We start from the raw sequence: 24,992 nt of genomic DNA, 5'->3' as shown, positions 1-24,992 counted from the left end.
CCCTGTATGCATTTCCGGTAAAGTGGAGACACGCGCATCAGGAGGTTCCTGTACATCTACCCTGAAGTTCCTGTAGTGGAAACGAAGCTATTGTGTGACATTCGGCTGATTTTTGGTTCAGACAAATTAGATGTTCCCTCAGCTCCCAGGCATTCATTCTGCACATCATCTTCTCTAACCAGCCTTATTAGGCTCACCTGAGCCTTGCCTAATTATCTCCCTGTCTCTCTGGTGTGCTGCACTATTCACACTCTCCTCAGCCTCTGTCTCTGGGGCCAGATTATCAACAGCCTTGTGCCTGTAGAGATCTAGAGCCCTTTTCCTGATTTTGTTTAGCTTCAAAATGTCCGACCATATTCATATCTCTGAATTATTCTTGCCTTGTCTTTTCCCAATGACTGATCTCTACAGATGGATCTCTACAAATAGATCACTACAGATGGATCTCTACATATTGATCACTACAGATGGGTTTCTACAGCTAGATCTCTACAGATAGATCTCTACAGATGGATTTCTACAAAAAGATTTCTAGACGTGTATCTCTACAGATGGATCACTACAGATGGATCTCAAAAAATAGATCTCTACAGATGGATCTCTACACATGGATCTCTACAGATGGATCTCAAAAAATAGATCTCTACAGATGGATCTCAAAAAATAGATCTCTACAGATGGATCTCTACACATGGATCTCTACAGATGGATCTCAAAAAATAGATCTCTACAGATGGATCTCTACAGATAGATCACTACAGATAGATCTCTGCACATGGATCTCTACAGATGGATCTCTACAGATGGATCTCAAAAATAGATCACTACAGATAGATCTCTACACATGGATCTCTACAGATGGATTTCTACAAATAGATTTCTAGACATGGATTTCTACAGATGGATCACTACAGATGGATCTCAAAAAATGGATCTCTACAGATGGATCTCTACAGATGAATCTCAAAAAATAGATTTCTACAGATGGATCTCTACAGAAAGATCTCTACAGATGGATCTAAAAATAGATCACTACAGATAGATCTCTACACATGGATCTCTACAGATGGATCTCAAAAAATAGATCTCTACAGATGGATCGCTACAGATAGATCTCTACAGATGGATCTCTGCAAATAGATCTCTACAGATGGATCTCTACAGATGGATCTCTATAGACAGATCTCTACAGCTGGATCACTACAGATAGATCTCTACAGAAGGCTCTCATCAGATGGATCTCTACTGATGGATCTCTACTGATGGATCTCACAGCTGGATCTCTACAGCTGGATCTCCACAGCTGGATCTCTACAGATAGATCTCTACAGCTGGATCTCTGCTGGACTTTAACCCCTGCTTCGATTCCTGTAGAGATGATTATGTAAAGCCTTTTGTACCAATTAAGCTTTCAATCCAGTTGTATTGAAAAAGGGTAAATTGCTTGAATCAATAACTTACTGATGACATTAGCTGGTGAATGCATTGAGCTCCTAATATTTTCACAGTCAATTGCACTCTTTTAAAGATGCATGGTGGATTTAACCATGGATAAATAAAACATTCAAAAAGCCTCTCTGGGACATGCAATATTACTTTTTCCTAATGCAAATAAATGCAATAAAATCAAAATTCTGTGTGAATGCTTGAGCTCATTTATCACAGGATATGAATAAAAGTGTGACTCACAATTATCCTCATATATTTCTATAATGACAGTGAATGTGGAACTGACCAAGATACTTGCCTCACTGCTATTACTCACTAGTGCTGTGCCCCACTGCCTTATGAACACACACAGTGTTATTTGGTTGGTCAGTTGCTTGCTTTGGTAATCATTATGGCCACAGCTCGAGTTTGGCACAAACGTTCTCTACATCGATGATGTTTTGGTTTTGGAAGCCAGCTGCTGGGAACAAATAACACACTTCACCTACAAAATAAAACATGCTTTCTAATGGATGGTTGTGTGATTATTATTTCAGTTATTTCACAAGTATTCTCTTTAATTACATTCTCAAGTTGTACTATACATATTTTATATTACACTTCCACATTCCTATTGTGTTATGTTATTTGTTTGTTTGTTTTGTTGTATCCCAAATTCTCTAAAACATGACCAAGTGAACAAGTGAGCTCATTGTGAGGGACATTTAGTTTCAACTTTGCTAGAGTGTATGCAGTCACCCTTCAAAGAAAAAGCAAACAATGAACTCAGTCAACGTGGTGCAATCTGCTAATCAGTTCTTATTAACCAAGTTTATCATCATTGATACATTTTATTTATTAAACTGTCAGCTTAATTTGCAATGGGGTCATTTTTCTTGATGTTAAATCATTTTACACACGTCTTTGCCATAGTGGTTGTTTGCACAAGCCAGTGTGAAGATCTGCAGCGCTTCCTGCTTGGAGCCTGGTACAGCAGCCCTCAACACCATGACCTCACACTTTGATCAGCCCCTCTGATGTCGCACAATTCAATCATGTGCTACACACAAGCCTCCGATCACTTAAAGCCTCATTCTTTTACCCCCCCAAGGCTATTTACAATCAACTACATGAACAGTGCTTGAAGTGGGAAAAAATAAGGACAGGTGTTGTGAGAAATATTGTTCCCCAAATTATCCTGTCGCCCCTGAGTCAGGAAGTCATTTTTTATGTCATCTTCACACCATTTGTGATCGACTTGTACGGGGAAATGACGTCATGTAATAATGTCTTGCTTGTGATGTTTGTTAATCTATAAGTCCTCCTTAAACATCCTTGTGCTGGTTATTTTTGTTATTTTTTGCAGCTTTGCGTTCTTTTTATCTTTGAGAGAATAGTCTTTTCCAAATTGTCTCATACAAGTATAATAAAACTATACATTAACCTGATAAAATACAATCAGCCATGACGCAGGCTCATTTATCATTTCTGAAAGTGATGTGAAAGGATGCAATCTCACTCAGTTTAAGCATCTTTTACTAGAGGTTGTTTAGTCCTCTCTTATAATAGACAATAAGCCCTGTGAATTGGGAAATATTTGCTCTTGATTTGCCAAAGGTATTAGCGGAAACCTATTCTCTCACACAGATATGAAGAAGTTGATGACATATATAGTGCACACACTGTTGTCGTCATCTAGCCAGCAGGTGGGGTAAATGAGTGTCACACACACCCTTGTTGGGGGTGGGGGGGGTGGGGGGGTGGGGGGGGAAGAGGGCGGACTTCCAAAGCTGCAAATGTGTGATAATTTATTCTGTCTGGAGGCTTTCCTCATTAACGGAAAGCTGTGCCATTTAGTTTCTCCCACACGTCATTAATACCCTAAAACTGGAAATGTATTAAAAGACAGGCAGGGTTTCTCTCTGCTCAGTCCCTGCAGCTCAGCACTTGTAGGCTTGAATCTGTTGGGGAATACATGGCAGGGTATGACAGATGTCACTGTACTGATCATCACCGTCCCTGATCCCTCGTTCATTTCAGCTTTAGATGGTTTGTACAGTAAGTGGCTGATTAACTGCCTGAACAGGGAAGGCCTCCCGGTGAATGCAAAAGAGTCAAAGGTCGAGGGAGCTGGAGGGGGGTGGGGAACACAGCTGTCACCCACACGGGTCTGCAGCTGACAAGCTACATGCCACATACTGAGACTGCAGCTGACACGCTGAACAGACAACATTCTGGTCTGAGAGCTCGGTACAAACACGCGTGTAGGTGAAACCTCACACCAACGTGTCCGCACACTCATACCACACACAGCTGTCCTGGCTGTCAGCTGTAGCTGGAACCGAAGCAGCTGTCAGAGGCTATGATACCCGTTGGGAGGATGATTTGTCCTTATACATCATAGATGATCAGATCAGGTTCATAAAGCATAAATAAATACTATTTCTGGTCATTCTACTTTCTGTTGTTGACTTTCATAAAATTAAAATACAGTTTACACTCTTTCCTGCCACTGTCCTACCATAAATGAAAAACCAAAGGAACTATTTCTATAACTATCTTCTCCGAGGCAAACAGATTTGACAACCGAGGAAATACAACAACCAGTCAGCGAGAGGCTGCCGTTGTACATCTTGACTGAATTTGCCACTGCATCTGCTTAAGAAAACCGCGAGACATTTTAATTACAGCCAATTAACTCCATGTGATCAAGCTCCTTTTGATGAATGAATGAGCACACAGAAGAGCTTATTATGTGTTACAGCTGTACAGTCAGGCTTGGCTTTGTGTGGCCAAGTGGGGGGGGGGGGGGGGGGGGGGGGGGTCACATCAAAACCTGAAGGCCTAAATCTGCCACCGTCCACCTATCAGCTCGTTGCTGGCATCTGGAGAACCCAACTTATGGGACGGCGCTCAGGGGCACGCTGGAGGCTAGAGGCCATTACAAACCATGTGTGTGTATAACCCAGATGCTATGAAGAGGATGAGGTCAAAGTGGAGGGAGGAGCACAAGGGGTGCAGAGGTCACGGTGTCAGCAATAGACCCGCAGTGTCTGCCATAAAAAAATGTTGCCCCAAGGGACCGTGGGTGCTCAGATTCGACAAAGACACTCCATTCAAGATGCATAAAAGCATCAGTCAGTAGTTTTTAATATCACACTGGAGTGATGGAAAACATGGATGGCCACAGTGTGAGTCTCAAAGAACACATCAGTGAAAGTAAGAGGTCTGGGTGTGAGGTACGCCCAGAAATAAATACTTAGAAGTTAAATAAGATACCGTAAATCCTCTAATACAGGCCCGGGCCTGTATTAGAGGATTTACGGTATTTGAATTAAACTGGCATGCAAACGAAAGTTTGTCCCACCGGCTCTGGCTGGGGACCAAAACTGTTTTCACAAACAAGTTATTTGTTTAAATGACTCTAAACATTTATGAGAGTTCTCAACTTCCTCACGACTTTTACACACCTTCATAGGAGGGCGCATTCAGAAAAAGAACGTCAATTAAAATTAAAAGCTAAATATCATCAACATGGTAGTAATGAGATTATATTAAATGTTTTTAAAAAGCAGAAATAAAAGGTAAATGGCCTGCATTTGTACAGCACCTTCTTAGGGTTCTACAACCTCCCCAAGGTGCTTCACAACACAATCAGTCATTCACCCCTTCACACCCTGGTGGGGATGAGCTACGATGTAGCTACAGCCACTCTGAGGCACACTGACAGAGGCGAGGCTGCAGAGCACGGTGACACCGGTCCCTCTGACCACCACCAGCAGGCAAGGCGGGTTAAGTGTGTTGCCCAAGGACACAATAGCAGCATTGTCTGGTCAGAGCCGGGATCGAACCTGCAACCTTCCGATTACTGGACAACCCGCTCAACCTCCTGAGCTACTGCTGCCCCAAACAGACACAGAGTCGATGTGAGCAGCAGAAATCTGTGTCTTAAGAAAGTGGGAAAAAATGTGAGAAAAGAGGAGTTCAATTCAATTCAATTCAATTCTGGGCATGTCCTGCCAGTCGTCGGCCCCCAGTTTGACCCAGGACATGCTGAAGGGATTATATATAAGATTATATCTACCACCCCTCTTTGCAGTAAGTATATTGAGGAAAATACTTTAAAAAATCAGGAGAAAACATGTCACTGCTCAACAACACGCAGAAGCATGAGTTTACATACAACATGAGCTTTGTTTATCGCCTCCAACAGCTGACGGCCCGGTGAGCTGTGCTGCTATCAGGACACATTACTTCTCATGAGGCAGTGCTGTCGTACTGGTGCCCATCACTTCTGATCCAACACTACATACTGGCTACATGTGATCAGATTTAAGAAACTGGAAAGTCACTTATAATCTGTCTCAGCTGGACTAGGTCTGACACCAGAAGATTTGTGAAGAAATGATCCATTAAAGCTCCCTTCAGTTTCTTTCTGACTGGAAAGCGTAAATCCAGTTTGTGGTCACGGTCAGCGATTAGCCGAGTCGTGGCCTTTGGTCGTATCTGCAGATCTGAGACACTCGGGCTTACTGTTCCTAATCCAATCAACTGAACATATAATCACATCACTTACATGGCTTATCTGGCCACACGACAACATATCTGCGATAGATCACAGCGGATGTCGAGAGCTGGTTGCTGCATGTATCTAACCACCTTTCAGCTCAGATGCACAACAGAATCAGAGGGAATTAAACAGAAGTGAACGTCTACCCTTGGCCTGGACAAGGTGACCAGATTCAAAGCAAAACATGTGGGACAAAGAGCAGATTTTGGTTTTGGTGGGACATGGTAAAGGCTAAAAGCTGGTCCAACTTTACTCATTTAGCTTCAAAATAAGCACACACAATAGGCACGGCATGCCATAAACTTAAAATCCCAAACACCGAATGTAACTGACACATTCTTCATGAAGCATTTATGTCAGTAGAGTTGTACAGTGTACGGATTTACCGTGATCATGTGGCAGTTATCAATCCCAGCTTTCAGTTCTTGTCATATTAAACAGATATGAGTAGAAAGGTGACAGTCTGATTATAAAAAGACTAAAAGAACATTTCCAATCAAGTGCAAATCAAAGCTGCAACAACAAAGTTAATGCAAATTCAAAACCAGTCATAAAGTTTCAAACCCATAAAATGACACACAAAATGTTTTTTGTTTCCAAATTTCAGCCTTTGGATGAAGCTAAATGCAACAAAACAGCAGCAGAATCCTCTATGTTTCAGCCCATGTGTGCTCAGCGTGACTGGTGTCTAATCACACTTCATACAGATTTCTTCACAGTCACTGGAAATAAACCAATCATTAGTGAACCTCTTTCAGGCACCGACTAGATTACAACAATCCAAATGTGCAGAATGTGGGAAAAAGAGGTGAAAACACCTGGTCATCCTAATCCTGATGTGTAAACCCCAAAGCTGTTGTGGGTTAAAGCCTAAGTAGAAAAACTAAAGCTGGAGGCAGACTTCAGCGGGAGTCCAGTGGAGATTAAGTCGAAAGCAGGTAGAGTTTATCTTGTGTAAATGTTGAAAACAAGAACTCCGTTCCTGATTTACTTCCAATTCAATACAGTGGCTGTTTGAGGATATTCAGGAACATCTGCTGCGATACAAAAACAATATTTACCGATATTCTTCAGTAGATTACGGAATAAAAGAAAGGAAGGATTTTGTTCCATAACCTGCTCTGCAGACGGACAGTTTCCATTCACCATCCAGAGGGGTTGGCTGCAGTCTGGATAGCGTCTGGTACCACTAATTCTTTAGTTCAAAGGCAAGTTAATGTCTATCTGAGAGCAAAATCTAATTGTAACAAAGTGGACCTAATAATGACTTGCTGACTACATTACAGCTCAGCTTAAGCATGTGAGTTAAAAATGCATCTGATGAGAAAGAGACTAACAAAGAAGTCTGAGCCTCTTTTAGGCTCATAAATTTAAAATACAACAAAAAAGTATGACTGATGTAAAACATTTGCACAATGTTTACATTTAAATAATGATGTTCCCTTCCAACATTTCTCCTAGCCTAACCACCACCACCCTCCCCTGAGGACACTGGGTTTCAGCTTTCCTCTAAGCCCGTCTGATACCTGTTGAACTCCTCCTCGACCTCCATATCAGATTTCCAGTCCAATTCACAGTAACACCAAACATCATCCACCTCAGGCTGGCGATGGCTTGCTGTAGCTGAACGGGGTCATATAGCTTACAAAGATCATGTTTGCTGTGAACGCTTGTGTAAATGTGACAAATAATACATTGGGAACGCTCATGTTCAGAGAGACGGTTATACATAACAACAGGATCAGTTTTCCTGACAGAAGTATGGTGATAGTACATTCAAATGTATTAAAAATGCAATAAGAGAGAAACGTTTCTGGGACTTGAGCAGCCTTGTTGCCTGAGGATTGAGCTTGTTGTTCATTCTGGTTGTTCGATGGAATGATATGAACTTCCATTTGTCAGGAGATTAGTTCACACCTGGGGGGTGGCAGCACTTTCTACAGCACATAGTCATGGTAGCAGGGGGGAATGGAAGCTGCAATGGCAAAATTGGAAAACAAGTTAGCTTTAGGAGCATTTTACCATGTTCTATTGCCCTTTCTTCATGAAAAATATACTCCCAAACCCAGTATTAACTAATATACCGATGTGTGTATTAGACGACTATAGTTTTGTCACAGACTTGGTAGTCCAGTGGTTAGAGTACCTGACTGGCATGATGTTTGTTTGATTCCCGATCACCGCAGTAACTTTTTTCTTCTTTATTTAGCTACACTTACCAGTATGATGATTTCAACCCTTTATTGGTAAACTGTTTAAAATATAAGGACTAATCTTATTTTTACTTTCTTTGTTTATTTTGCCAGTGCGAGTCCATGTGAGGTGAGCAGAGTAAATCAGCTAAAAGGCTCTTCGGAAATAACCAAATTTAGAGATCTTTAGAGACACAAAATAGTTTGCTTCTGCTGGCTAAGTGAAATACTGTTGACACCGGGAGTCGAACCACATGAACACGAGACATGGCGAAACAAGAAGAAAGGTTGATGCATTAACTGCTGGACTACCAAGGCCAGTGGAACCACTGACTTGCCTAAGACGCTGTTAGGCGCATGTTGTTGGAGAGGGCGTGGGCAGAGTTTCACTAAAACAGACTTTTTCCTTTTTTGGATATAAATTCGGGCAGATGAAAAATAACTAATATTTAAGTTAAATGACATCTCAATAGTGCCAACGGTAATATTTTATCACATACTGTGCCTACCTTTGCTCTCAAAATTGCATGATCTGGCTTTTTTAACAATGTTCTAACATAGTATAGCTATAAATATATTGTGGAGATTAAAAAGAAATTAATTAAGAAGTTTACTTGCATTTGTTTAAAAACCGCTACCAATAACACGTTTCGGGCCGAAAGCAACTATTAGACCATCCGGTTGTTGGTCTCGTCAAACCACTACACTTTTGCGCATTTTGCAACAGAACACCACTGGTGTTGGAGGCTCTCTACTCAATATTATCAGAAGAGGAGAAACCGCCGGCTGCTACCATTTCAACTTTAAGACAAACTACCAGAGTTCCAAAAAGAAAAACATCATTTGAAGTCATGCACAAGAGATGTTTGGACCTAGAAAATGGCGACTGGTATTTAGTCAATTAAGATGTTCGTGGGTGCGTGTAAGCCTCCATGACCAGGTTATTGCAGGGCTTCCAAACAGAAACCAGGTGACGGCAAGCCAAAGACTGTAGCTACACTATGAAAACCACAAGTTCAGTGGACTGTGTATCTCTTCACCTTACTGTTCTATGGATATAATAATATATTAATTGCTGTTGTCTACATTTTCTCTGTTTTTAGGTCTTACAGGTATGCTTTCTATTGCCAGTTCACCTGGAGGCTGGCTAGGGGGAAGAATATGCAGTCATCCCATCTTGAGCTGTTAACAAAATAAGGATGGCCTATCCTGAACCAAGTGGCATATATACAGGGTTTGACACGGCAGATTCTCAAGTAGAGCTAGATGAGTCATGGACACATCTTAATGACATGTAGTTGACAGTTTGATGTTTTGTTCTACCACATTATCAATAGCTTGACAAGTAAGACCTTCAGACTAAACGCTATATTAGGAGTGGGCACTACAGCAGAACATAAAAGTTTTCAGCCAAGATTTTCTTCTTCTCCACATAAAACTACAGACATAAGTGTCCTCAACATATGTTTCAACTAGTAATTCATACATCCAATCTAGTGTTCATAATAACACTTAATGATACTCAGTTTTTAAATGAACTCTAGCATTGTTACAAAAATAAAGTGAAGAGCATAGCAAAAGAATAATATGGTACCATCATTTAACATGCTTCCCAGATCTCATGTTTTATCTCTTTTTGCCGTATTGACCTCCCGTTTGTTGATTTCTTTTGTATATTCTGCATAACAGTCTTCTCATGAAGAAAGCTGTGGACACGATGGTTCCTTTGTTGTCTTTCGACTAGAAATCACAACCAAAAACAGCACATATCACTGTAACCGTTCTCTGTAACAACAGTTAAGCTAAATGTGAACACCAAAGCTAATGTCTACAACCAATTTGCGTCATCATCCCACAATGCCTTGCATGCTCAAAAACATGGCTGCACCCGTACCTCAAAAATGGTTTGAAAACTGCCAAGATTGTGTGGATGAAAAACATTTTTGGAGTTTAAAACTGTGTTTTCATGTAGCAGTGATACTTAGTAATAATAATAATAATAATAATAATAATAATAATGCATTGAACTTATATAGTGCTTTCCAAGACACCCAAAGACGCTTTCACACACTCTCACATTCACACACTGCTAGTGATGGTAAGCTACTTGTAGCCACAGCCGCCCTGGGGAGGTCTGACAGAGGCGAGGCTGCCATTTGGCGCCATCGGCCCCTCTGACCACCACTAACACAGGCAAGTTGGGTGAAGTGTCTTGCCCAAGGACACAACAGCAGGATACCCCTGGCGGGAGCTGGAATCGAACCCATGACCCTCCGATCATGAGGCAACCCGCTCTACCACCTGAGCTACTGCTGCCCCAACATCTTTAGAGCAATGTGTCTTTATGTTTGGGGCACCTTGTAACATTTCCTAGATTTGGCAATGAAGACTAATAGGGCTTGGGATCGTGTCATCATCCCTGACGCAAGTGCCATGTTGGTAGCCTCCGAAGACCTTACTTGTTTCTTGTTACTTGTTGTTGTAGACCTCTCCACCATTTGTAAATATCTACATGGGTATAAGGATGCCTTTCCTCAGCTCCATCGCATGTATGTGACCTCCCTTGTGATTGGAATATCAGCAGCATCATGCGAGAGCTCTTTCTCCACTTTGTCTTGTGTTCTTACCCCGTTCCGCTGTACTACGCTGCATGAGAGAAAAAGAAATGTAGTCATTCTGGCTCACGAGAAGGCCATAACAACAGGCCTAGATATGGATGGATTTGTTACGACTTAAACACATAAAAGCAGACGGTTGATGCTGTACTGATTGATAAAAGCCATAAAGGATTAAAGACAACAAAAATTCTAAAAAAAAAAAACAAATAAAAAATATATAAGTAAAATAAAAAATACAATAAAAGTGGAAGGATAGACAGATGAGATAGATAAAATAGATTAAAGACATAAAAACATTAAAAATTAAAAGATAGATAGACGATAGACGATAGACAGACAGACAGACAGACAGACAGACAGACAGATAGATAGATAGATGATAGACAGATAGATAGACAGATAGATAGACAGATAGATAGACAGATAGACAGATAGATAGATAGATAGATAGATAGATAGATAGATAGATAGATAGATAGATAGATAGATAGATAGATAGATAGATAGATAGATAGATAGATAGATAGATAGATAGATAGATAGATAGAGAAAAAAAAAGATTAATGCAGCCCCAATAGGGAACAAGCCAGTGTCCCATTTGTGCCGATCCCAAGCTCGGGTAAATGCAGAGGGTTGTCTAAGGAATGGATCAAAGGAAAAGATAGACATATGGATAGAAGAACTGTAATGATGATGGCATAGTTTTCTATGCATTTTAGGGATTTGGGGGTATGTGACACCCAAAAAATTATTTCCAAGACCCCCCCCCCCCCCCCCCCCCCCCCCGTGATTTTCTACCTGCACCCCTTTGTAGGGCTGGCTAAATCCAGCCCTGTTTCACACATCCAATATGGCTGCAAATGCAGAGCTAGCTCCACTGGTATGTAATGAAATGAGTTACACACGTGATCATTTTCGATCTCTTTCATAAGCATGGTGCTACAGCACGTGCATGTCAACAGTGCATAAAAACAGTTAGCCACCTGTATTAAGAGACTGTTAAACACAATCAAATCTCAAGTTTCCTGACATGGAATTGTTGTTGGATAAGACACCATTCCCAGATCCAAGTTAGCAGAACACCAAATTAATCAAAACAAAACAGTCCCTACAAATGCCATTTTGGCCTTAAAAATCCCTCTTCTCCAAGGAATAAACAGGTGAGAAATAGCAAAAGCTTATTTTGTTGTGGTTAGATTATTTATGTCACACCCAGTCACTAACTCTCTCTACCCTGCCGCTGACTGCTCCAGCAACAACACCTGGCTTTTTCTTAGCATGTGTACGAAACATGATCCTTTGTCCTTTTTCCACAGCAAAGGTAAATGCTGCATCTTTATGATCCACTGTTTTCAAATCCAAGCACAAAGGAAACTCGGAAAAAGAAAATCTTGCAACGGATATGGCTTATTTTAAAATGAGAGGTTTGCCTCTAACATGGCTTCTTCTTTATCAGCCAACTCTTGGTTTAAATAAGAGTCAGACCTGTGTCCTTGTCAGGGTGTTCAATATGACCGGTCTGAGTGGACCAGCAGGGGGCTCGGTTCTGGTCCACTGGGTAGATAATGAATTCACACACCTCTCTGCTCCACATCCAAGCTCCAGTGGTGAAGGTGTCTGTCTTTGGGTCATTATTGTCTCTATAAACTCCTATGTTGCTGTGAACAGCTATTGTGTATGAAATAACAGTCGGGCGATCATGTGGTGCTCATGGGATGGATCACTGAAGTATATATGTGTAACCATCCACACACACCCACGCACACACACATAGGCTGCTGGAGTTGGAGCACATTCACAGAAATCTTAATTTCCATGTTTTCATCCCTCCCGGCACTACATGTGTGAAACACTCACATGGGGTTTCACGAGCTGAGCACAATCAATCTTGGTGGATGTAAGGCTGCAGGGTATGTCTACTATGATTTTTCCAGACTCCAGACAACAAATGTCTCTTTTTGAGCCAGAGATGGTAATAAAAATAACAGCAGGTTAGGCCTTCCCCTCCCCCGTAACTCATTTACCTTACACACTGCAGGTGGTCTCATTCTGATCGTTACAATTAGGCTTTTAAGTACACTCCCCTCAGCACTTGAGCGATGTGTGTAGTTAAAAGGGAAATACGGAGCAACGGCGAGTGATCATAGTGGATGAGAGGCCAGATGGAGAGAGAAATACAAGCAGCCAGCAGTGACCACTCCCACTCCATCTCCAAAACCTCTCAGGCGAGCCGACAGCAGCGCAGACACAGAAGCACAAGTGGTGGAGGTCTATGTTATATTTTTATGTTTACAGCCTCACACTTACAGAGAGCTGAAGATGAGGGGGTGGAGGACAAGGAGCAAAAACAGGAATACTTTGTAGTCTGATGGTTCATAGATATGTTGAGTTCAAGCTCCCAGCCGCAGCCTGAGGTACAGAGTGAACCCACCAGAGGAGCTGTGCTCCATAGATCTGGTATCTGGTAAACATCTCACCTGCCACCTGTTCTTAAAGGTCTCCAATGTAAAAATACCAAGATCCCACTGATTTTGTTTTTACTTTAAAATAACAGTAAAGTGCTATTATTTATTCTAACGGTGTGGTAGCATTAGGTTTTGTAACTGAACATTTCCTTTGTTTATTTGTCTAAAATCAGAAAAGATTTTGTTTAATATAAGAGTTCTTTTATTTATTTATTTATTTGTTATAATGCAGTTTTTTTTATTGAAGTTTTGGTACCACTTTACCACACACGGTAATGTTTAAACCAGATGATATGACCTTTGTGACATGGTGATTGATCCTGTGGTGGTAGCCAAGCCATCAGAAGATGGGTTCATGTGGTCATAAAGGGATGGACACGGTCAGCAATATTACTCAGGTAGGCCGTGGTGGTCAAACCAGACTCAGGTGGTACTAAGGAGTCCAGAGTGGGACAAGAACCCCCCCAGCCTAGAAATCCAGACAGATCATAGCAGAAGCTAAATGATTTTGCTCTGCAGGTTGGTCTAGTCACGCTCCATTGGAACCTCAGTAGGCCCAACCAGTCTTGCCAATCAGCTCTCTATTGATTTGGTGGACAGGATGTTGCGACTGAGCGAAACAACAAAGATGGCGGCCCTTCATTTGAAACTGCTTTGGCATCAACTTTAGACCATTTAGATTTGGGCTTTGCTTTGAATCAAGAGCAGACAGAGGTACTTGAGTCTTTTATTTATTTATTTATTTATTTATTTATTTATTTATTTAGTGTGTGTCCTGTCTGGCTGTGAAGCAAACAGAACTGATGTCTGAATGCTGGTGACAAGCCTTACAGATTTACTCTCAGGTGGAGCATCAAAGCGTCGAGTCTTTTATTTAGAAAAAGGATGTATTTGCATCTTCTTTGACAGAGTATATGGCCCCGTTGACTGACATACGTAGTGGTGAGTACGTTGTGTTGTTTGTTGTCCAATAGAATGTGGAGACAGTTTGAAAAACAACAGTAGATTCCGCCCCACAACTGAGTTCTATCTATGGGTCATGGCCAGACTATAGAATGGTTTTCCAGGCTAAAACACTCCACCACCACCATTACACCAACATCAGCCTGAAGCGTTGATACCAGGCAGGATGGATCCATGCTTTTATACTGGTGACACCAGATTCTGATCCGACCATGTTGCAGCTGAACTCCAGCCTCATAAGACCAGAAAAGGCTTTCCAGTCACTTCTGGTCCAGTTCTGGTGATCCTGTGTGAATTGTAGCCTCAGTTTCCTGTTATAGCTGACAAGAAAGACACCTGGCGTGGTCTTCTGCTGCTGGAGTCCATCTGCTTCATCACGTTGTGGTTCAGAGATGCCGCTCTGCAGACCTTGGTAGGAACCGGCAGTTATTAGAGCTGCTGTTGTCTTTCTGTCATCTAGAACCAGTCTGACCATTCTCCCCTGACCTCAAAAAGACATTTTCTGATCATTCGCTGTGAACTGTAAATGATGGTTGTGGGTGAGAATCCCATCATCAGCAGGTTCTAAAATGCTCAGACCATCCCATCTCGTTCCAACAACCAAGCCTCGTTCAACGTCTCCTAAAAACTCTTTCCTCTGTTCTGATTCTCAGTCACTACTTCAGTCATTTGTCTTTGCAACAACTCATTTAGAAAATGAGAATAGAATTTCCAACTTTATTACGAACAATTCTAACTTTCTAAACGAAGCATGAACGATTTTTTTTAGGCCTGGGACGATAACAAATTTTGCTGGACAATATACTGTCCAACAAATTATTGTTGATAAACGATATTGTCGACATTATTGAGACCAAAATAACCAAATATATAATGTTTATATATCACAATAATGCAAGTACACCCTTTAAAATGCAACAATTAAATCTTTATGTAACACAGGAATGCCCAGAACCAAAACTTCTAAATAAATAAAACAAACAAACAATAAATAAGGACTTTCATTGTTAGAAAATATTGCACCAAAAACAATTAAATAGACCCCGTCTCTCCGAAACAAAGACATTGGCTATCCAGTGTCACCAACCCAAACTGCAATTCAATTATGATAATAAATAATAATAATAAAGTTGTACATTTCTTAACCTCGATATATTGAGGCTGGAAAAATGATTGAGGTCATTTTCATCTATCGTGCGATTAACTGATTTACTGAATTTCGTCCCAGCCCTAATTTCTTTTATAAAATGTTGTTTAATCTTAATATTCTAGCTTCTACTTTAGGTCTGAAAGAAAATGCAAGTTTGAAACTATCTCGGACCCTGTAAATGCTACTTGAGCTACTTCATAGTTTAACTGGTTCTGTAGTAATTTTTAACATAAATGCTCAAAAGGAGAGACCACAAATGGATCAACATCAAAAGGAATCTTTCTGGAAGTCTGGCCCAAGTCCCCACTGGGCCAACATCGTCTTCATCAATATCATAATAACTGAAAAACCAACCTGCTTGGCAGACATGATTAAGGTTTTGTATCAGACTGGTTCTCACAGAGAACAAATAAAACAGACTTCAGTCATCAAACAGCATCAGTCAGGATGGATTTATGATTTCATAGAAAAATAAAACAGCTCAGCTGAATATTTTGATAAAAGCTGGTGCCTACAGTCCCTTGAAATGTAAACTGGATCATTTAGGCTTAGGAGTCACAAAATCATCTGCTATTAAACCTTTATTTTCAAGACACAACCTAGAGATCTTTAAAGTTTGTTTTTCTAAAGTTAATCATTCAAAACATTCAGCCTAAAGAATAGATTTTACACGGACACACTGCATTGTTCCTGGTGTATTTTTAGCAGAAGAGTGGATAAATGCTTCCCAACACAGAGTGTTCTTGTTAAATAATTATGATCTTGATATATATATTTCTTTTTCAGAATCCATCAATTTAAAGGGACTGTAATATGCAAAATCTAATTTTTGGAGCTTTTGACAATGTTTTATTGACTAAATAAAATCACCCCCATAGCAGCTTTTTGTGTCACAAGCATTTTCCTCAGCTGCACCTTTTTTACTGGTATCTAGTTACTGCAAATGGCTGGATGGAAAGCTTTTGCGTCATTGTGCTCTGACCCTCCCAATCCAGGTGGTGTTGAGCCCAGAACCCTTCTTCTCTGGACTGTAAACACTAACGCTCAAGCTCTCCAAGTAGCAAGCGGGGCATTAAAGCTCCACAGCTATGAAGATGTTATTTCTTTCTTATCGTGTCTGCACTTTTGGGGTTGCTGAGTGCAACCCCAAAAGTGCAGACACGATACAAAAGTGCATCTCTGAGTGGGTCAATTTGCCGGCCAGGCTGCCAAGATCCGGTGCTCCCAATGGCCAATTCGACGTTCCATTAAGTACAGACAGCTAAAATGTTCCATCAGTTATTTAAAGTAAGAAATATAATGAAATAAATTATAACAGAGCTTTTTTTTCAGATTTCAGAGAAATATTGGTCTTCATAATTAAAACAGTTGTCTTCACTCCTAACAGAAGATACAGTGTTTGTGTAAACCAAATCATGTCAGATTCTACTGATCTGTTCTGTGGGGTACCCCAAGGCTCTGTTTTGGATCCACTGTTGTTTCTGCTGTACATACACCCTCTTGGACAGATACTTGATTCTTTTCATAATGTCTCTTATCACCTATATGCGGATGATATTCAGCTGTACTGCTCCTTTAAGGATTCTGAGTTCTGTAAACTGTCTGAATTACTAGAGTGTCTATCAGCTATCACCAGCTGGCTAGAAGACAACTTCCTTCAGTCAAACTCTGAAAAGACTGAATGTCTGATCATTGCCCCTGAGACCACGGCTCTCCTGATTAGTCTAAAACTTGGTCATTTATCCTCTGCCGTCAAGACAAACTTGAGGAGTTTGGGTGTTATTTTTGACCAATCAATGTCTCAAAGTTCACTCAAAAATGTTGGTCCAAAACTGTTTTTATCATTTAAGAAATATCTCTAAACTGTGAAGGTTGGTGTCAAAACATGAACTTGAAATGGTCATCCATGCCTTTATCTCCTCCCGTCTAGATTACTGTAACACAATTTTCACATGTTTGAACAAAAAAGCCCTTGACCGCCTTCAGTTGGTCCAGAACTCTGCAGCGAGGCTCCTAACTGGAGCAAACAGAGGAGCTCACATCACTCCTATTCTAATGTCTCTGCACTGGTTAACTTTAGCGTTCATTTTAGAATCCTGACTAGAACTTTCAAGGCTCTACATGGTCAAGCTCCTCCCTATATTACTGAACTGTTAAAGCCTTATGCTCCAACCCGAGCCCTCAGGTCCACACACCAGAACCTTCTAGAAGTTCAGAAGACCAGATATAATAGTCGAGGTGATCGCTCCTTCCACTAGGGCTGGAGCGAAGCCTCGACGACGTCGACGGCTCGATTCTAAAAATTTGTCGACGTCAGATCCGGAAGTCGACGCACCGCGCCCACTTGTTGCATCCCCAGGAGTTTGTAAATAGAGGAGGAATCTGCCTGTTTTTCCTCTAGTTCGCCCTCTTCTCCGCCTTCACTAACATCTCCGCCAAATACCGAAGACCCGGAACAATGTCCGTCCACTACTAGATTCTTCTCCTGTTTTGCCCGCCTTCGTCTCCCGGCAACGGACAACAACTTCCGGGGTCAGATGCGCTGCTTCGTCTCTACCGCAGATGTAGAAAATCACCGGGAGCGCTTCTCCCTTCATAAAGGAGCTTCTTTCAGACATTAGGAGAGCTGTTTTGGTGGTAGCAGTCTCTCCTCCGTGCTGGTCTGTTTGCTGCTGGGTGTTTTTGGTTTATTTAAACTTGGTAACTTGAACTTAACGTTGGTAAAGCTACTGTTAGCATTTCCGCTAACAGCTTCTTGCGTTTGGATAAGCTGTTACGTTTTGGTTTAGAGTTCATCGTTTTTGTGGTGTAGATCTCCCTTTTATTACATTTAGAGTGTTGTGGGTTTTCGGTTTAGTGTAAAATATCAGCTTGAGTTTGGTTTAACCACCCAGTTTAGAGTTTGGACTTTTGGAGATCCTTATTTTAGTCCAGAACCCAGTAATCTTTGCCCAGAGGGACATCCCTACTTATTTGTACTTTTGTTTTAATTCCCCACAGGCAGAATTAGTTTTATTATTCCCAACCTGTGGATGGAAAGATTTATGTTTTTGTGTAGTTGAAAATGAACCTGATCATCATTTTAACTTTTAAATCCCGTTATTGTCCCTTCCTTTTTGCACACGAGCCAAACTCCCCAGGAAGAGTCGTAAGACCACTCGCCTCACGCACATAAGTGACCAAAACAAAGCAACATGGAGACACTCCGTCTCCAACCACCTCTCAGGCAGCAGCCTGCACTCCCAAGTTCTACACGTCACCAGAACATAAGCAGCCGCAACACAATAAAAGCAGTGTTATACAAAATGGAAGGCCTGTAGTGTTTATTCTCTTACAGTAAGAATTTATCAATTTTTTTGAGGAATTTGAGATTTTCTGGTTTTTGTTAATTGTGCAATAGAAAAATAATCATTAGATTAATTTTCTAAATAGTCATTAGAATAGTCGACTATTCGATAAAATAATCGTCAGAATAATCGTTTTAAAAATAATCGTTTACCCCCAGCCCTACATTCCACACTGTTGCACACAGACTCTGGAATGATCTTCCTTTATCCTTACGCAGCTTTGAGAGACTGGACACTTTTAACTCAATTCAATTAAAAAATACTTTATTAATCCCAGAGGGAAATTGATTGCTGTAGTAGCTCAGAATAATAATAATAATCAAGTCAGCAAAGAGTTATCGTATATTACAATGGCTGTCGGCAGGAAGGATCTCCAGTAGCGGTCAGTGTTGCAGCGAAACTGAAGAAGCCTCTGACTGAAGACACTCTTCCGTTGTCGGACAGTCTTGTGAAGAGAATGCTCAGGGTTGTCCATCATTTTCTTGATTCTCTGGAGAATCCTTCTTTGCATTATCTCCTCCAGTGGTTCCACAGTCGTCCCCAGAACAGAACCAGCCTTTTTTATTAGGCTGTTGAGCCTTTTCAGGTCCCTGCTTCTGATGCTGCTACCCCAACAGACGATGGCTGAAGAGATTACACTCTCAACAACAGACTTGTAGAAGATCTGCAGCATCTTGCTACAGACATTGAAGGACCTAAGCGTCCTCAAGAAGTGCAGTCTGCTGTGTCCCTTCTTGTAAACGGCTTCGCTGTTCTTTCTCCAGTCCAGTCTGTTGTCCAGGTGGACTCCAAGGTATTTGTATTCCTCAACCACCTCCACTTCTTCTCCCATGATGGAAACACTGTTTGACTCCACCCTGTTTCTTCTGAAGTCTAAAATCATCTCCTTTGTTTTGTTCACATTCAAGGTCAGATGATTGTTTCCACACCATGCCACAAAGCGCTCCACCAGCTCTCTGTACTCAGCTTCCTGTCCATCTCTGATACACCCGACAACTGCAGAGTCATCTGAGTATTTCTGTAGATGACAGGTCTCTGATATGTACTGGAAGTCTGAGGTGTACAGGGTGAAAAGGAATGGTGAGAGTACAGTCCCCTGTGGTGCTCCAGTGTTACTCATCGCCTGGTTTGATGTGCAGTTCTTCAGCCTCACAAACTGTGGTCTGTTTGTCAGGTAGTCTTTAATCCAGGTGATAGTTGAGGCCCCCACCTGTGTCTTCTGGAGTTTCTGACAACGTCCATCAGGCTGGATTGTGTTAAATGCACTGGAGAAATCAAAGAACATGACCCTGACAATGCTGCCTGCTTTGTCCAGATGACAGTGGGTTGGTTGAAGCAGCTGGTTGATGGCATCTTCAACTCCAACTCCATGGCGATAAGCAAACTGCAGCGGGTCCTGATATACTCTAGTTTGCTTATTCAGGTGGACCAACAGGAGTCTCTCCAGGACCTTCATGATGTGGGATGTCAGGGCAACCGGTCTGTAGTCGTCATTGACTGATGGGCAAGTTTTCTTTGGAACTGGAGCAAGGCAGGATGTCTTCCACAGGACTGGAACCTTCTCCTGGGCCAGGCTGAGGTTGAAGAGGTGCTGCAGAATCCCACAGAGCTGCTCTGCACAGGCCTTCAGTACCCTGGGGCTGACACCATCTGGACCTGCAGCCTTGTTCCTGTTCAGTCTCTCCAGCTGCCTCTTCACCTGACTTCTAGAGACAGATATGTGGGAGGGGGAGGTAGATGGGCAGCAGCATCTCCTGACTTGGTTGAAGACATATTTATAGACCCAGAAGAGTCCATGACTGTGTTAGAGGACAAAAGACAACTAAAGACCCTTTTATTTAAAGCTGCTTTTACCTAAACCTTTTATTTTCTTATTTTTAACTCAAATTTTAATCTTTAATCTGTTTATGACATTTTATAATTTTATGTCTATTTTTTCTGATGTTATTCTGATTCTGTTTTGAGAGCATTTTGATTTTATGATGTTAATCTATTTATTATTTTATGACTTTCTTTTATTTTGATCTATGTGAAGCACTTTGTGATTGTATGTCTGTGATAAGTGCTATATAAATAAAATTTACTATATAAATAAAATTTACTTACTTTGTTAACAAACCAACCAGAGCCTTCATCTAATTTGTAAAAGGAAAAACCCCATGTACTGTAAAAACAGTGATGAATAACCTGCTAATGTTCCCCTGGGACCAAAGCTTTTACCCTGAAGATCTTGGGTCAATAGCACTAATCTATAACCCCCTCCTTGTGTCCATTTCTATATTAATACCAAAGGAGATGAGCTGATTGCTGCACTTTGAGGTAATTCAGTCTGAAAACTGCTACATTTTTATCTGTAAACAGACTCAGCGTAGTCTCTAAGCTGTATAAAAACCCAGAGAACTTCTTCACCAGCTGACAGTCAGTCTCCAGCAGGGTGGATTCATGTTTCATTTCTTCTGATCTAAACACTCAAACTCAATAAAAACTACGATTCATCAAAAATCAAAATGAAAGCAAAACCCATTCTCCCCCATAACACTCTGGACAATTCCGCTGTACTAGACTTTAAATCACACAATGAATCTGGGAGATTTGAGCGTGTCTTGTGAAACCAAAGCTCAGACTCTGTTTCGGTCAGGATATCCTGTCTGAGGGGACGAAGCAGACACGAAACCAGGAAAGCAGACTCAGTGCCGAGCCAGTTCTCAGCCAGAGAGGAACTGATTCCTGTTGATGTAACTTCTGCAGCTGGCTGTGTTTGGGGGAATTATGCAGCAGAAAAGACCAGGGGAAACATTTACAGCCAACACCACCGAAGCAACATCACATTTCATTAGAACCGTGTGAACCTCCTCACTGGGTTGAGATCCTGGGTTGATTTGTGCTATAGATCGCTGGTGACCCACAAACATGGTGACCAGAAACACTCTAGTTCCTGACCCTGACCCTTTAGTAGCGAGCACGAGAGGGTGGACCACATCATCCCTGGTCTCCCTGCTGATTGTTTCCGCCTCTCTCTATAAAGTCTGAGGAAAGTTAGAACGTGATAATGCCGTCCATCATTTTAACATCTCACACTAAGTTATGTGTGGACCTCTGTGGTTTTTGCTGTAGCACCTCCAACAGAATAAGCATAATATCTCTGCTGATATGACAGTATAAAGCATATTTACAGTAGTGCGTGATATTCAAATAGTGTTTGCACGACTGCCGTGAAAACGTAAAAGTAACAAGCTCTTCTTTGAGCTTCCTAACATGACCTAGCCTGACCCACCTCCAGTGTCATTTTAAAGCAAATCAGTTCATGAAATATTTTCATGAAAACACAAATATCCAGATGCTGCCATGATGTCACAAACATTACTAAATAATAAAAAAATATATATTTTATTTCCAGCTAAAAGCTAGCTAAAGCTAAAGCTAGCTGCTGCTATTTGCTTTTGGATTTACCAGAATAATTATATGAAATATTATTTGGATAAACTACTGTGAACATTTGGTGATTGATGCTGCTTAAGCATGATATAAATCTTTTTGGACCACTCTAACTAGCAGTTAGCTTATCTATCTTGTCAGAAATAACCTTCATTTTTCCAAACAAACGTAGGTTATTAATCTACAACTGGTAAAATGTTAACTGTTCATAACCTTTCAAATACAAACACATTTAAAACATTCAAACTATCCCTTTAATTAAAGTGCCCCCCCCCCCCCCCCCCCCCAAATTATTAGGTTTATTATGGATTACTGGCTGCATTAAAGGTTGAGTATGGAACACGAACATCAAAGCGACATCTAGTGTGTGTGTGTGTGTGTGTGTGTGTGTGTGTGTGTGTGTGTGTGTGTGTGTGGTTGCAACAACAGAACAGTGTTTCCGGATTTTTACTCAGATCAGCTGTTATTTCCATCTCTGTTCTGTGAAAGCAGAAAACCCCACATTAAGATCATGTGTTTTTTTAAAAGTAAGAATCACTTTTTAACTATTTTATTTTTGTATTTTTATGTCATGCAACACATCTCTGGGTGTGCTTCCTTTATATATGTTTTATTTTAAACATTTAGAAGACAAAACGATTAAACCTTGCCAACCTATCACTTCCAGATCTCATCAGAGTAAACTTAATAAGACGTGTTTGTCATTTCATTTTCAGAACGTTAACGACCTACACTGGAATGTCATCACGAGAGGCAGAGAGTACAAAGTGCAGAGTGAAGATTTATTGGCCTCTCTCTTGTTCAAATGAACTTTAACCTATTTGAGATGTTGTGTTTATTATAAAAATATTAAATGGTCCACTAAAATGCTGATTTTTAGTGAAATGATGTGTTTTGGCCTGCATCAACCCAACTCCCTCTTCTAATTCTCAAAGATCTAATTATGCTGTTGGGTCGCGAGCTCCGCAACAAAGAAAAAGCACAAACATAACCAGTCTGCCCGCAATACAAGAGTAGAGTTACACAAACCAGTCCAACCAGTGCATTTTCCTATTCCAATCTGTGCACGAGCATCAGAAATAACTAGGTGTGTGGGAGAGGAGCATGAAAAACGCTGATGCAGAGGTGAGAACTCCTCATCAGCTCTGGTCCCACGACTCAGGTGCAGGTCCAGGTTTCCCTCTGACAAACCCACAAGTAGTCCCTGACTGTGTCGCACTGAGCCGCGGCGTTGGAGCTTTCTGTGATCAGCTTTATTGAATCAGAAGTGCTAAGCTCTTTGAAAGCAGAGGAACATCCTAGAGTAAAGTCAACACAAAGCAGCGCTGCCTTTGCACTTTTGTGTTGGATGTACGGCCACATGTTGCTGTTGTGAAATAGATTCGATATAATCACCTGAACAAAGCCGTCCTGAGCCTTTGTTCCGTTTCTTTCCCACACTTCCTGTTGCTAGGTTTCTTGTGCTGGAGCGGCTGTGCCATAATTATAAAAGCACCAAAAACAGTGGACATGTCTCCCTGTATCATATAGAATCACTTTTTTATCTATATGGCTATATTTGGAGCTAAAAAGTAAAAGATTGTTGCTGTGTTTAATGATCTGAGTCTGAGGTACAGGATGTCTGCCTATCTATTGTTGGTGTTGTCCAGGAAACAGGATGTTCACACAGAGCAGAGCCAGCCAGCTGACCAGCAGGGGAACATAAATGAAATTAAAGGTTTGTTTTCTGTGTTGATAGAGCGTCGCTCAGGTTTCTGCTTTCTCCTTCAAATGATTGGAGATGTTTCTGAATGCTCACCTTTCCTATTGATATAAACAACTTTGTGTTGACATGTCAACAACAACCTCCAGCTGACTCTCAGCCAGCACAGGTCAGGTGACCCTCAAGGCTGCAGGGTTTATGGGACTAGGCTCAAACAGGTGCAGAAGGCAGATAAAAAGCTTTTTCCCCCACTTGATACGTATCTTAATCCTGTTTTAAATGGATTAATATAAACAAAGTCCACGACTGAGTCTAATAAAAGAGACAAATAATATGAAAAACGTCTTTGAACGCATTCTGGTTGTTTTTATTGTTGTTAAATGACATGTAAGTGAGAATGAATCGAGTCTCACCTCTTCTCTTTTGTTGTGATGTGGTCGCTCCGCACTTATTGTCCGCCTGGAGCGTCTCCCAGCCGCCGGTCACTCATTCGGAACCGCGACTCTCACTAAAAACACCGGAAAGGTCCGCTCCACAGCAGATAAAGTCCAGAGAGGAATGTGTTGATTGTTCGGTAAAAAGAACCGGCTCTCACACACACCAAACCGCAGACACACACTCCCGCCTCCTCCAGCGGGTCGGATGGGACACTTGAAAGTCCCTCTGCTGCTGCTGACGCTTCTGGCCAATAGGAAAACGAGCCCCGCGGCCCAAAGAGCCCCGGTTGTGACGTCATACAATAATAAAAATAAAAAGGATTGCATTTAGCTCATCAGAATAATAAAAGTTCGGTCTGAGATGTTCAAAGTCACTTTATCCTTTTTTTCATTTTCGAATTTATTTTGACCAACCACAACACCACGTCCAACCAAGTGTTTAAATATGGGCTTAACTTCAAAAAATGATGGCAACATACATTTGTGTAGCACTAGGCTACATTAGAATGTTTAGAATATAATCTAAAAAGAGATGAATCAAATTTAAATAAGTCCAGCTTAATTAATCCTACATGAAGCCTAAGTATTTATAATGAAATCTAAATGCATTCATTAAAACTTTAAGCCACGTTTAATAACTTTCCCACTTCTCCCTCCTACTGGTTGAAAGCAGAATTACAACTGT

The 24,992-nt window shown here is 41.2% G+C and overlaps 1 protein-coding gene across 1 annotated transcript in view; it reads right to left on the bottom strand.

The window, feature by feature from the left end:
• Positions 1-24,760, bottom strand: part of frmd4ba (FERM domain containing 4Ba) — an 80,375-nt gene extending 55,615 nt beyond the window's left edge. Inside the window, exon 1 of the mRNA XM_015959920.3 lies at positions 24,284-24,760. The gene's annotated coding sequence lies outside the window, so the exon portion shown is untranslated. The remainder of the gene's footprint in view (positions 1-24,283) is intronic.
• Positions 24,761-24,992: the final 232 nt, after the last annotated feature.

The sequence above is a fragment of the Nothobranchius furzeri genome, chromosome 3 (genome assembly GCF_043380555.1).
Source record: "Nothobranchius furzeri strain GRZ-AD chromosome 3, NfurGRZ-RIMD1, whole genome shotgun sequence".
NCBI lineage: Eukaryota > Metazoa > Chordata > Actinopteri > Cyprinodontiformes > Nothobranchiidae > Nothobranchius > Nothobranchius furzeri.
This window is presented reverse-complemented; position numbering and strand designations above follow the sequence as displayed.